Source organism: Ranitomeya variabilis, chromosome 3 (genome assembly GCF_051348905.1).
Source record: "Ranitomeya variabilis isolate aRanVar5 chromosome 3, aRanVar5.hap1, whole genome shotgun sequence".
Classification (NCBI taxonomy): domain Eukaryota; kingdom Metazoa; phylum Chordata; class Amphibia; order Anura; family Dendrobatidae; genus Ranitomeya; species Ranitomeya variabilis.
In genome coordinates, this window is record NC_135234.1 from 138,804,154 (window position 1) to 138,816,087 (window position 11,934).

The window sequence follows — 11,934 nt, forward strand, 5'->3', positions numbered from 1 at the left end:
CTATCACCTTGATGATGACTCCGAAAATGCCTCGGAATCGTATTTAATAAGGAAACATCCTTTTGTGTAACAGCTGCCTCAATCCCCAAGACGTGCTCCCTGATTCTAACCTTTGACTGCCTTGTTGTCATTCCCACGTAAATTAATCCACAGGGACAAGTGGCATAATAGACAACATATCTGTAAATGCAAGTGATGCGTTCCCTGATGGTATATACCCTAGACCCATTCGAGTTAGTAAACGTGTCACATCTGTCCATATATGGACATGCGATACAACGGCCGCATGGGGTAGAACCCCTTGAGGCTGGTATGTTGTCCAGGAATGTCCTTGGTCCCTGTGCTGTGTAATGACTTTTAGAAAGGAGGTCTCTCAATTTTTTTGCCCGTCTAAAGGTCAGTAAAGGTCTTTTGGGGAGAAATTTACTGATGGTAGGATCAGTTAAAAGGATAGGCCAGGCCTTAGTGAGTGCTAGTCTCACTTTATCCGCCTGGGGATGGAACGTAGTGATGAACCTCAATTGATCCCCACCCTTGCCTATTTCATCTCTTTGGGGTTTATATAGCAGGCGATTACGGGCTGAATATTTCGCCCTATGATACGCTTTTTTAACAATCAGTCTGCTATACTCCCGTTCAATGAATCGCACCGTTAACTCAACGATACCGTACATAGGCTATCTATCTATTTAGTATGTATCTTGTGACTGACTATCTAATCGATCTAGTACGTATCTTGTAACAATTTATCTATCTATCTATCCCATATCTATCTATCTATCTGATAGATACAAGACATACATAAATAGAAAACTATCCATCTATCTATCCATCTATTTAATGTATCTGCCTTTGTTGCTATTTTCTTTTTTTCAGAATATTGTGTATTTTTTCCACACCAATACAGCTTGATATACTACTCTATTTTCAAGAATATGAATCACACGTTGAACAATAATACTGCTATTGTTGAATGCAGATGAATATATGCTCAGATGATTGGGTTTCTGAGGGAATAGGTTCTGCATTGCAAATGAGCAATGATATGTTCTCGTGTTGATTTCATAATCCTACAAATGTATTCTATGTAACCTTTATTTTACAGCAGCAATGATGCTTTGATGGAGGACAAGAGAGGAAGCAGAAGCAGAAAATTTTGTTCTAGCAGCTAAGTAAGATTCAGTAATTGCAAAACTGTATGTAATTAATGTGGAAATTCAACTGCTTGTTCCGTGTCTTGCCACAGTAGAGAAATACTTCTAAGGCTTCATTCACATCTGCATTGGAGGATTTTGTTAGGAGCCACTGTCGCAGATTCTGTCAAAATTGGCAGACTAAATAGTGCAGCGTGCTCAAAGTCCCTCTTGTGAACTGAGCAATATTTTATAAAAAAAAAAAGGAATGAAATGGTGTGCATGCGCTCATCAATCCTATGCAGAGTATAGATACATATATAGTAGATCTATCCTGAAGCTCAGCTGGGCGTTCATGTATTTTCAATAGGAAGAGCAGAGTAGGCCACTACCTGATTAATGTGGCAAGGGCTTAAAAAACGCATACATTAAGCATCACATCATTTTTAATGATTTCCGCAATTTTTGTGCACATGTTGCATTTTTTCCGCAAAATAAACACATGCGGAAAAATACGCAGCATGTTCATTAATTTTGCAGATTTTAAGTGGATTTCCCACTATATTATTGCATTGGGATCCTCCGGAAAAAAGTGAAAAATCCGCACAAAAAAACTTGCAAAATACGCAATAAAAACGCGACAAAAACGCGTGCAGAATTCCTGCGGAAAACCTCAGGATTTTCTCAGGAAATTTCTGCATAGTTTCCGGACGTGTGCACATAGCTTTAAACAAATATGTATGGAGACCTTAAGTAAAGTTTGGAGGGGTCTGGCCAGTTGACCATCTGATGTGTTTTGGGACATTCCAATTCCTCCTCCAACAGATGATGTTGGGTAGAAAATGATTAGACAGTCGAAATCCAAATGCAGATCCTTTTGAAGTATATTTTTCAGGGGAGATAGCCTTTCTTCCACTGCCCATTCAAAACACCCAAGAACTGGGACGAGGGGTACAGCAGCAATCAGCCGACATGAACAAAGATTAGATAATATAATATAAATATTGACTAACCAGTTTATAAAAACAAATGAAAAGATGGTAGGTAAACTAAACAAATACAATGACAGCAGTTCCTCTCAATAACTCTGAAAGTATACACAGGTACACTATGCAAGCAAAATACAATTCAATTAACTATTTCTATGCATAAATAAAACTGTAGTAATCGCCTATTTGGAGCAATTTTCAAATTGTCTTTTACAAAAGAAGCCTTTTTTTTCCTAACTAACTAGACCTCTATACGGCTATTTATATACAGTACAGACCAAAAGTTTGGACACATCTTCTCATTTAACGATTTTTCTGTAATGCCAAGAGTGTGCAAAGCAGTCATCAAAGCAAAAGGTGGCTGCTTTGAAGAACCTAGAATATAAGACATATTTTCAGTTGTTTTACACTTTTTTGTTAAGTATATAATTCCACATGTGTTAATTCATAGTTTTGATGCCTTCAGTGTGAATGTACAATTTTCATGAAAATACAGAAAAATCTTTAAATGAGAAGGTGTGTCCAAACTTTGGTCTGTACTGTATGTCCATATATATCCAGATGTAAGATGGCACTGGTACTTCCTGAAACTGAAGTAGAAGGTTCCTTGCTGAACTGAGTTCCAAATAATCAGAAATGCCATTTTGAAGCTCTTAGGGAATGCTGATCTCTCCAATGTAGGGCTTCCCTAAGTCCTTAGAGATGAGCCCTCACGTGGTCTAGCCCAAGATGCTGTGTACTAGGTTGTCCTCACCAAGTTGACTCATTTCAAGCTGAACAAGGCATCCCAGAGTCACCAACAACAGATCCAGAGTCGCACTGCTCTATCCAGACTTTCCCTAAGGATCTGCTACTCCAATACTCCAATTACCTCCGGTTTCTTCTTCGCCTCCCTCCAACCGCTGACTAACTGCCAACTCCCCCGCGCCCCCCCCCCCCTGTGCTCTAAGTGCCACTGCCCTCTACTGGCCAGATTATATGTTACATCACAAATCTCCAATAATACAGCAGACTGTGCATTTTAAGCAAAGAAGGCTGCCGGTTCCCTCGGTGAGGTGCAGGCTGCGTCGGAGAGGTGAGTATAGCAATATTTTTTATTTTAATTCTTTATTTTACACATTGCTATTAATCCCGATACCGATTCCCGATATCACAAAAGTATCGGATCTCGGTATCGGAATTCCGATACCCGCAAGTATCGGCCGATACCCGATACTTGCGGTATCGGAATGCTCAACACTAGTTATAATGAGAAATGACACAGTGAAAAAGTATTGAACACAGGAAGAAAGAGAGATGCAAAAAGCTATGGAAAGTCATAACACCAGTTGAAATCTCTCTGTAATTAGAAAGCAATCCTGCCACTTAATGAAAAATAATACCAGATGGTTCAACTGATGGCCTATAAGAAGGTGTCTCATCACCAAGGTGCCACACAAGAAACATCTCATGATGGGTGAAACCAATGAGCTGTCTCATGAGTCAAGACCTTTGTAATCATATTGTTGCAAAACATACTGATGGCCTTGGTTACAGAAGAATTTCCAAACTACTGAAGATTCCAGTGAGCACTGTTGAGTCCATTATATGGAAGTGGAAAGAACATCATTTCACCATAAAATGGTCACAGCCAGGGGCTCCTCATAGGATTCAGACAGAGGAGTAATAAAGACTTAGAAAAAGAGTTGTCCAAGAGCCAAGGACCACCTGTGGAGAGCTACAGAGGACCTGGAATTAGCAGGTACAATTGTTTCCAAGAAAATTATCAGTAATGCATTCAACAAAACTTAATTTATGGACATCTGTGGTTTGATTTCTTTACCAGAATTTCCAGAGTGGACTGGATGGATTGTTACAGACATCAGGTTAGAATTTCATGTCAATAGCACCTTTAGTAATATATTTACTTAGAAAATTGATAGCGTGTTCAATATTTCACTCGCTGTATGTACTACCGTCATGCCCTCAGCCGCAGGTCCGATCTCCGCTTTGTAGGTAGACCAGCACCTATCACGCAGCTCCACTTGTACTGCTCACCCTGTCCGTGGCTCCAGAAGATCGGCGGCTCCTTTCTCTGCTAGGAACCTGCATCCCCTTGGCAGGTCTCCTGGAAATGCTCTTAGGAGGCGTGCCCCGCTTCCTGCACATACTTAAAGCAGCAGGGCACCTGATCTCTATTAGGACTGTCTGTGCTGTGATGCTCTGTACATAAAAGGCATCCTCCCCTTAAGGGTGGTGCCTGGGCAACGTGTTAATTGTTAGGATCGTGGCCTCCTGCTCAGGCCACACTCTGCTGCGCAATGCAAATTGAAGTCTGTAACTTGCGTTATACTAAGGCTATGTCCACATATTGCGGATTCATGTGCGGATTTTTCCGCACCGTTTTTGAAAAATCCACAGGTAAAACGCACTGCATTATACCTGCGGATTTACCTCGGATTTACTGCGGATTTCCTGCGGTTTTTGTGCGCATTCCACCTGCGGCTTGTAGGGGTTGTACTTGCTCAGGTGCGGCGGGTGATACTCAGGAGACACGTTCCATTAAAAGTTCACAGGGTTTATTGCTACCTAAACCACATAGCAATATGAACAAACGATAAACAGTCTTATGTCAGACAGATGAATTCTTAATGTCCATAGTAGAGCTCCGCTCTCTCGGGTCTGGGGGAACACAGGCTGTGCTATGTCCAGCATGCAGGCTCTCTAGCCTAAACACGGTCTCAGTACTGTCCAGCCGGGACACATGGAAGTGTGTCCACCCTGCCAGACTCCCACACACTCACTCCCATGTGCCAAACACACATCCATTAGGTAGCCTGAAACCACACCCAGGAACCCATCACATGATTAGACATGTGGTTGTGACATCACCACAGGTCCTGAAACACATATAGATAGGTATGGTTATGCCCCTTACCCAGACCCTCCCTTCTCTCATAGCTACCCATAACCCGGACCCAAATATACTAAGCAACTCCTTATTCATCTATGTGCAAAAACACTCCGGGTTACATCGCAGGGAGCATCCATCCCTGTGATACATACCTCCCATTAACCACGTGACCACCAGTCACACCACATATTCCCCCCTCTGTTCAAACCTGTGGGGTTGAACACTTGTCCTAAACCGAGAGCCTCGAGACAGGGCGCCCACATAATCTTGCTCAACCCATCGAGAGGGCCTTCCCAATTGGTTTTGAGCGTCAGCTCCTGAGACATAGTCCGTCACTGTCACCACATCCCTGTCTGTGAACAATGTGCTATCAGACTTTGTCGCCTCATGTTTCAGCGTCAACAATCTATTAGGCCTTCCCCGCCTCCATCGGTCAGTAAGTAGGCATAATCCCCTTGTAACCAAACGTCCTGTCTGGTCTGACTCTTTGTCATTTCGTCCGCTACAGGGTCTCCCACTTAGGTCACTTAGCCCTGAGCTAACTGAGGCATCACTGCTTCTACCTGTTTCATCAGGCCACCTTCTCCCATGGTCTTTATTGCCTGGAGAGCAATCCATCCATTTTTCTCTATGTCCTCTGTTAGCTTCAGCTTGAGGACTTCCGGTCTTATGCGAACTTCTGCGCCTCTCTATACCGCGAGTTGAAAGTTGAGGCAATCTGTTTGCCATTTCCTGTAGTTCTATATCGATCTGCTCCCTCTCACATCTTAGCTGCTCAACTTCTTTTAGGTAACCCATGCGATACCCCAGCAGCATCCAGATATTTTCAAGACTCTCGATGGATCTGACAACAAGGAATGGAACCATCCCATCTTCACCCACGACCTGGGCCTTGTCATCACCCAGAACCCTCAGTCTCTTCACACCGGATCTATTTACAATCTCCTGCATCACTCGCCCAAGCCTTCCGATGACTTTTCCCACCAAATTTCTGGGTACCAGAATGATGTCTTCCACCAAGCCGAGCCGATTTTGAGCTTCTCTCACTAGCTCCAGACGTCGAGCGGCTTCCTCATTCTTCAACGTGATCATTTGTTTTGTGCGGAGGCATTGTAGATGCATCTCTCTCAGGACAGCCACCCGCTTCACTGTGACTTCCCTAGTTGAAAGTATGACCAGTTGATGAGTCTCAGGCGTGCAGTGCACCCTACACGCTTCGACCGCCTTTTTAAATGCTTCATGCACCTCCTCACTGGCACACGCTTCTTGCATGTCTTCGGGTACATCTATTACGCACTTGAAGATCGAAATCTCACCTTCTTGGTCATATCGTTGGACCTCCTCGTCCTTAGCGTCAACGCAGTTTTCCAAGACCTCGATGTCCTTTGTTTGGCCATATGCGTGGCACTTCCCTTGCTGGATTTCTTCCTCCGTGGAGGCCCCTTCTTTGGTCAGCCTCTCCAGCTCACTCTCATTCATAGCGATCAGATCGGGAGAGCGCAACAGTTCGATTTCCCGGTCATCCGTGGATTTCTGGAGCTGTTGATTAGTCTCCTTTCTCTTGAGCTCTCGGAAAACTTTATCTTGCTCTTCTACTAAGCAGTAACGCTCATTCTCTTTCTGGAGAAGCTCCTGCTGATTCTTCTCTTGGGCCTCTCTGATCACCTCCAAATCTTTCAGTATGGCCTTGTTCATGTTTTGACACACTGATAGGTGACCTCTGAGCTCAGAGACTTCCTTCTCTAGGTCACCCACTCTGTGCTCAACTGCTTGCCTCAGGACAGATTCTTGTTCGACTGTTTCTTTAAGCAGCTCTATGTTATGGTCCTGCTCTCTTATGGCTAGCACATGTCGCACCACCAGTTCTTTAACTAAACTGTCAGATCGGGTCTCTTGCCCACCCACACTCTGCCTCTTCAGAGTTCCACCTGTTTCTGCATCCACATCAATGGCCTCTGCAGGGCTCTCTGTCTGTTTACTCTTAGATACCTCTTGACTCTTGGTAACTTCAGAGTTCTCCATCTTTTTAGCATCAGGTACTCTGGAGCCTTCATCATACTGAGCCACTTCACTCTTTCCGGGCATTGCAGATGTGAGTCTACTACAGGTCTCTTCTAACCCCAGCCCGTCACTAACTAACCTCAGTGCTAGGGTTTGTCAGAGACAAAGTAACCCCCTCATCAGGGACGATAACGTGATCTGCACGTGACCCCGTCTTTCCGCGGCCCCCGCGACGAGATGAAGATGTGTCATTTTTACTTGGCTACCCCTTACTGCACTCTTTTCCCCTTGCGTTTGAGTCAAAGTCTGAATAGGAGTCACTCCCTCTCATCCTGTCATCCTGGAACAACAAGTCCCCACTTAAACAGGTGTCAGACCCACACTTTCTTCCGGTCACCCGTAACTCTGGACTATTGACATTAGGTGGCGCTACTTCCTCTTTACACATCCCATTAACAGGAATCCCCACAGCCTGCTGCTGTAGTGGGGCTTCAATATGACCACTCCGTCTCTCCTCTGAACAACCCCACACTTCGTCAACTTCCCATATGTCCTCAAAGATCACAAAGTCCCGGCCCCTCTCAAAGGGGTAGAACAAGTCTGGTGTTATACCGCCACCTTGGCACTCTAGATTTTTGGACATATCAATGATCACTCTGTCCACAGTATAATCAACAGTGACCCCATGAATGCAGCGAACATTGACCTTTTTCTCGGTTAGACAGAAAACGAGAGGAGTTTTTGTCAGAGTCACCTGAGTCTTTGAGTCCAGCCGTCCAGATACTCCTTCATGGTGTAACATAACAGTACACACCTGTGGCCTGTTATCAAATGGGAAGTCTATGCCGCACTCGGAATATGCAAAACAAAAACACTGCTGTTCCCCAGACATGTCTACTGCGGTATCTAGTGCCGCCCCTTTTGAAAGCTCCACCCTTTTTAGGTCACTATCCCCTTTTTGGACTCTGCCCCTTTTAGGGCCACCTCCCCCTTGTGGGCTATTTTCTCCTTTAGGGTCACCACCCCCTTTAGGGACTCCACCCCCTTTTGGGCAACTACCCCCTTTTGGGACGCCACCCCTTTTTTGGGATGCCCGGCCCCTTTTTGGCCAACCATAATTATTTGGGTCACCGCTCTGTTTTTGGGACTCCACCCCCTTTAGGGACACCACCCCACTCTGGGGTACATCCCGCGGACTTCCCCACAGTACTCTCAAGCCCCAACAGTTCCACAGTATATGTCTCTTTAGGTCGGCACTGGCCCTTTAAGAGTCTGCACGACCTGGTCCAGCAATGTCTTTTCCGACACTTCACCAGTTCCTACTGGTGCTACCACAGCTCCTGCTGCAGACACAAACCACCAGCACCTCCGGCTGCTGATCACAAACTGCTGCTGCTGCCACCGCAACTCCGGCTGCTGCAGAACCTTTTGCTGCAACTGCACTTCACGTAACCACCGCAGACTTCGTGGACCCGCCGATCCACAGCAAACTTCGTAACCCCGCCGAGTTACCGCCAGACGCCTTCAGCCTTCGTGGCCCTGCCGAGCCACAGCAAGTTGATCAGAGAAGGGAAAAAAAAGAAATACATGGACTCGCCGGTCCACAACAAGCACCTGCACACATGCTTTATAAAAAACACAGTCTCTCACTGACCCCGGTCAGTATCACACGGACTCCTGTCCGTTACCTGTTGGTGGCGGCCACACAGGTTCCTGGAACCTTCTTCTCCTCGAAGGTATCCCACAAACAACAATTCTCACTGACCCCGGTCAGAATAATACAGACTCCTGTCTGTTACCGGCCGGCCACACAGGTTCCCGGATCCCTCTTCTCCTCAGAGGTATCCCATAAACAACAGTTCTTATGGACCTCAGTCAGTATTTACTCACGGTTGTCAAGACTGTCCACTCTTCTGGCTCAGACCAGCCAGCGCTGCAACATGTGCTCCTTGGATTTTTGCCCGCATTCGATACACCAATTGTAGGGGTTGTACTCGCTCAGGTGCGGCGGGTGACACTCAGGAGACACGTTCCATTAAAAGTTCACAGGGTTTATTGCTTCATAAACCACATAGCAACATGAACAAACGATAAACAGTCTTATGTCAGACAGATGAATTCTTAATGTCCATAGTAGAGCTCCGCTCTCTCGGGTCTGGGGGAACACAGGCTGTGCTATGTCCAGCACGCAGGCTCTCTAGCCTAAACACTGTCTCAGTACTGTCCAGCCGGGACACTTGGAAGTGTGTCCACCCTGCCAGACTCCCACACACTCACTCCCATGTGCCAAACACACCTCCATTAGGTAGCCTGAAACCACACCTAGGAACCCATCACATGATTAGACATGTGGTTGTGACATCACCACAGGTCCTGAAACACATATAGATAGGTATGGTTATGCCCCTTACCTAGGGATGAGGTATATGGGTAGCCAGACCCTCCCATCTCTCATAGCTACCCGTAACCCGGACCCAAATATACTAAGCAACTCCTTATTGCTTTATGTGCAAAAACACTCCGGGTTACATCGCAGGGAGCATCCATCCCTGTGATACATACCTCCCATTAACCACATGACCACCAGTCACACCACAGGCTTTACACCTGCAGATTCCTATTGAGGAACAGGTGTAAAACGCTGCGGAATCCAAACAAAGAATTGACATGCTCTGTGAAATACAACGCAGCGTTTCCGTGCGGTATTTTCCGCACCATGGGCACAGCACATTAGGTTTTCCATAGGTTTCCATGGTACTGTACAATGCATGAAAAACAGCTGCAAATCCACAGCGGCCAATCGGCTGCAGATCCGCAGCCAAATCCGCAACGTGTACACATAACCTAATACCTTTGTCTCCTCAGAATCCTCTACTAGCAGTTCCCTATCCTGGATCCTTCTGGACACTCTCGTTTCCACCCCAGGCTGACCAAGCCTCTCCTCACCATCCTAACCATCCAGATATCGCTGCCAGCTGGATCAGCCTTTCCGGGGTTACACAGAGCTTCCGGGATTCTCTCCACCGACAGTCAGTATTCTACTGTCTTGTTTATACACAGTATGTATGGGTCGTCCCTCTTGTCTGGGTAACGCGGCATTTAGGCCACCTGGTGTTGCGACGGGGAAATCCCTATATAGGGGTATACCTTGCCCAGTGCTTCACTACGCGGTTCAGTGTCGTGGTCCAGAGGGTTCTTCCCTCAGGCATCTCTCCCTTTTGTTTAGCTTCCTTTAAATAAATATATTTGGTTTTTGAAAGCTCATTCTCCTGTCTGTTGTGTATCGGGTATACAGCTACCACTGCACCATCAGTGGTCTAGTGAGTCCACTATACATCCTCACGCCCTGCGGGCGTAAGAACTACTCATAGTTGATTACTGAAAAATGTGCTCATTTTCAATTACTGAATTAATATTTTTCAGGAAAACATATTGAGGATTCAGACTGATGAGCAGGTCCAGCTGACTTCACACAGCAGGCATATACAGTGGGGGAAATAAGTATTTGATCCCTTGCTGATTTTGTAAGTTTGTCTACTGACAAAGACATGAACAGTCTATAATTTTAAGGGTAGGTTAATTTTAATATTGAGAGATAGAATATCAAAAATAGAATCCAGAAAATCACATTGTATAAATTATATAAATTTATTTGCATTTTGCAGTAAGAAATAACTATTTGATCCCCTACCAACCATTAAGCGTTCTGGCTCCTACAGACCAGTTAGACGCTCCTAATCCACTCATACCTGCATTAAAGACAGCTGTCTTACATAGTCACCTTTATAAAAGACTCCTGTCCACAAACTCAAAAATCAGTCAGACTCTAACCTCTATAACATGGGCAAGACCAAAGAGCTTTATAAGGATGTCAGGGACAAGATCATAGACCTGCACAAAGATGGAATGGGCTACAAAATCATAAGTAAGATGCTCAGTGAGAAGCAGACAACTGTTGGTGCAATAGTAAGAAAATGGAAGAAATACAAAATGACTGTCAATCGACATCGATCTGGGGCAACATGCAAAAACTCACCTTGTGGGGTATCCTTGATCATGAGGAAGGTGAGAGATCAGCCTAAAACTACATGGGGGCAGATTCATGATACCAAACCAATAAAGAGAATCCTCCTTGAACATATATTTAATCTAAATATTCATAAATCAAAACATCCTATCTTATCGGCAATTGTATGTGCTTGGGGATCCCTGACCAACCAAAAGGACAAAACAGAGGGGAACCCTGGAGACAAACTTCCATTGACTTTAATAGCTACTGCCTTCGGGACCACTTTCCCAGAAAACTGGATAAAGGGGGGTATAGACAAGATGGGTGATCTGGTCTGTGATAATAAGATCAAGACCTTTTCAGAAATAAAGAAAAAATTTAACATCCCATCGGAAGAAATCATGCAGTTCTTCATAATAAAGGATTTAATAAAAAAATTCTTGGGTAGAGCTACTATTAAATCAGAAATTTCCCACCTCCTCCTCAAAAATACTACACATAAGATTTTCTGGAGTACAAGATTCATATACAGGTTTTTTAATAAGGACAGTGAGTTTGGGAAAAATCGGTACATACAAAAATGGGAGAAGGCATTACAGTTTAGGGTGTCTAGGAAAAAGTGGGAGATTGCCATTAACTACACTTATGCGTCAACAATTTTGATTCCTCTGCATGAGTCCTATCTCAAGATTCTAACCAGGTGGTATCTCACACCTTCCAGAGTTGCACATTTCAGGGAGGACGAGTCCCCATTATGTTGGAGAGGTTGTGGAGGAAAAGGTGACATGTTGCATGTCTTTTGGTCGTGCCCGAAACTTGGGGGTTTGTGGAGAGAAATTTCGGAATACATCAGCAAACTGATTAGCAGAGACTTTGTTCTCTCTTCGCTAGGCCTACTGTTCTCATTGA

At 44.9% G+C, this 11,934-nt stretch overlaps 1 long non-coding RNA gene across 1 annotated transcript in view; it reads left to right on the forward strand.

Annotated features, from left to right (window-relative positions):
* Positions 1 to 11,103, forward strand: part of LOC143815475 (uncharacterized) — a 66,733-nt gene extending 55,630 nt beyond the window's left edge. Inside the window, exons 3-4 of the long non-coding RNA XR_013223756.1 lie at positions 1,106 to 1,172; positions 9,882 to 11,103. This is a non-coding gene — a long non-coding RNA (uncharacterized LOC143815475). The remainder of the gene's footprint in view (positions 1 to 1,105; positions 1,173 to 9,881) is intronic.
* The last annotated feature ends 831 nt before the right edge of the window (positions 11,104 to 11,934 follow it).